Below are 3,440 nucleotides of genomic sequence, written 5' to 3' on the forward strand. Positions count from 1 at the left end.
TGCCTGTAGCTGGACTCATCATTGTTTGTGATGCATCCCACCACCGCTGTATCATCTGCAAACTTTACAATGTGACAGCCTGGATGGGTAGCTGCACAATCATATGTGAGCAGAGTAAACAGGAGGGGGCTCAACACACATCCCTGAGGAGAGCCAGTGCTGAGGGTTATGGTGGAGGAGGAGAGGTTGTGGATCCTCACTAACTGTGGTCTGTTTGTTAAAAAGTCTAGTACCCAGTTGCAGATGGAGGGGCTTAGTCCTAGTGTGGATAGTTTGTCCATCAGGGTTTGGGGGATCATGGTGTTGAAGGCGGATGTGAAGTCCACAAAGAGCATACGGACGTAAGAGTTTTTCTGCTCCAGGTGGTTGAGTGCAGTGTGGACCACAGAGGAGATTGCATCCTCTGTTGATCGGTTCTCACGGTATGCGTACTGATGAGGGTCCTCGTTGATGTTGATGGTTGTTTTGATGTGAGTCATGACCAGTTTTTCGAAGCATTTAGCGACTATCGGGGTAAGGGCCACTGGCCGATAGTCATTCAGACCAGTCACTGTAGAGCTTTTTGGGACTGGGATGATGGTGGCAGTCTTCAGGCAGGTGGGAACTGTCTCCAGGGTAAGTGAGGTGTTAAAGATGTCTGCCAGCACCTCACAGAGCTGATCAGCACATTCCTTCAACACTTTTCCGGGGATGTTGTCTGGGCCAGTTGCTTTGTGCGGATTAATCCTCCTGAAGGTACTCCTTACTTCTGCTGAGGTCACGCTGAGATGCTCTTCATCCGGTGGTGAGGTGAGTCTGGTGCTGGGTGGTCTGTTCGGGTCTTCAAAGCGTGCATAGAACTTGTTGAGGGCATCAGGCAGAGATGGGTCTTTGGGGCATTGTTCACTCCTTCCTTTATAATCTGTTATGCACTTAATGCCCCTCCACATGCTCCGAGGGTCTTGTGAGATGAATTGACCCTCGATCCTCTTTGCATATGTGGCCTTGGCCCTCTTAATACCAGCAACCAGCTCTTTTCTTGTCCTACTCAGCTCCTCTGAGTTTCCAGACCTGAAGGCAGTGTTCCTGGCTTCCAGCAGGGTACGCACCTCTGCATTCAGCCAAGGTTTTCTGTTTGGGTAGCTTTTAACATTTCTGATAGTGGAGACTGTGTCAGTACATGTACTAATGTAACCCAGTACTGAGGATGTGTATTGGTCAAGATCAAGCGAACCTCCATTTTCAGCAGCTTCTCTGAAAACCTGCCAGTCTGTTCGATCAAAACAATCTCTCAGTATGGGTCCACTGTCCTGGCTCCAACATTTAACTTTCTTTTGAACCGGTCTGGAGCGTGTAGCACATCCTTGGTAGTTCTCTTTCTTCTTCTCCCTCAACAGCGAACTGAGTCGCACGAAGACGTGGTAATTATTTTTACACCGGATGTTCTTCCTGATGCAACCACAGACCACCGAGCTACCACAGCCTCTGTGTGGAGCAGAGAGCTGACATCTAGGCCACCCAGGGGAGCAGATGGTGGGGGTTAAGGGCCTTGCTCAAGGGCCCAGAGTGGGGCAAATGAGGGTGGAGACATGTGTGGGTGCTTTAACTATCCCACCCACATTTTAAAGTTGTCGATACCGGGAGTTGACCCAGCGATCTTCTGATCACAGACCTCATTTCTCTAACCTCTGCGCCACCACTCCCTAGAAAATTCATGTAGTAACCGTCGTTATTGAATAAATATTTGTGTGAAAACTGCTGAATAATACACAACAAACGTGATCAGTTGCGTCACAGCACAGGATTCACAGACACAACAATAGTCTCAATGTAAGTAAAAAAAACCCAAACCTTCAAGTATCAGGACTAGATACTTACTTGATGATAAACTTGTGAAAAGATCACATACTTTAATACAACGTAACATTTGAAATATAAACGAAAGATGCTTGTGCACATGTGAGTTCAAATATCTAACAAGGGTACATGCTGACTCTGTACAAGTATACAAGTGACTCTGTACAAGTATACAAGTGACTCCGTACAAGTATACAAGATGACTGAAGGTCTAATATTTGCATCACTCACTGCTTTTTACATTATCTCGTGTTGAGAAATCACAGAGGTGTAGCTGTTTCAGTCAAACGCTGTAAATAATGTAATGTCGCATGTGAGACGCCACACTCAAAGTATGTGTTGTGAATGACTCTCAGCTACTACCACACTAAGTTTTTGCTTCATTATAGTCAAATTGACTGGTTTATAGTAATTTTTGTGTTGACTGATTAGCTGTGGGGGCCATTTTAAACACGATGAACTCTGAAAGGTAACCAGTTGTAGAGGTATATACAGTAATCACTTCCTGAAATTTTAATCAGAATCCATCCAGTGATTCATGAGATATTTTGCTAACAGACAGAGACATGCAAACACAGACTAAAACATGGTTGTCCGTTAACGCAAAAGGAAACATACATAATAACAATAATAATAATAATAATTAACAAGATAACCAAATTAAACAGGGTTTTTTCCAGGATTCGAACCCGGGACTTCCTTGGCGAGATTGAAATCTCTGGATTATCAAAGCACAAAACATGGCAGCAGAAGTTAAAAGATGACTATTGTCAACAAATCAGACTTTTTCTTGTTGATAAATCTGTGCTGTTATCAGCACTGCTGGCTCTAAACTTCACACGTCATCAAGTTTTACCATCTCCTCTCTGGGTTCTCGACATCTGCAGGATTCAAGCATGAAATGTTTCTTCTTCTTCTTCCTAAAAACGTGTCCTAATCTGCGAACAGTCGATCGATTTTAAAGATTAATTTTATTTTGTGTCAAAGGTCCAATTCCTCCGCCAGAAAGGCTCCTTTCTTTCTATTTTACCGAGGTTTGTTGTAATGTCAAAATTCAGCCGCTAGAGGGCAACATTTCCCAAATAAAGCCGCTGCCAAAGATACAAACGAGCCAAGAGGAAACCCTCTCAAGCATTTCCGTTGTTGTTGAACCCCAAATCAGATCATCACTTGCGGTCTGTTTAAACTTCGGCTTATTATTATTTTTTAGTCTTTTAAATTTATTTTCTTAATTTGATTGTACTGTACTTAAGCTATGATCTATTTTATTTACCTTATCCAATTATTGCAGCATAGCTTAATTGTGTTCCAAATAAAACATTGTGCATATATTCTGCAAATAGAAGATAAAATAAAATTAGGCCTGAAATTATTTCGTTAAAAGTTACTCTTCATGAATTCATTAAAGGAAAAGAAGCATGTATTTGCAAATATTTTAATGCACATCCTCTTTCTACACATTTGCCATCATTGTTTAATTTACACTTTATTTGAAATGCGTATTACTGATTTGATCCACTGAACTAATTTTCAAATGAAAATTAAAGATCAGCGAGTAACGTTCAGACACTACAGCAGAGTAGTTTTTAATGATACTTTTTTTT

Source organism: Nematolebias whitei, chromosome 7 (assembly GCF_014905685.2).
Source record: "Nematolebias whitei isolate Nwh7 chromosome 7, NemWhi1, whole genome shotgun sequence".
Classification (NCBI taxonomy): domain Eukaryota; kingdom Metazoa; phylum Chordata; class Actinopteri; order Cyprinodontiformes; family Rivulidae; genus Nematolebias; species Nematolebias whitei.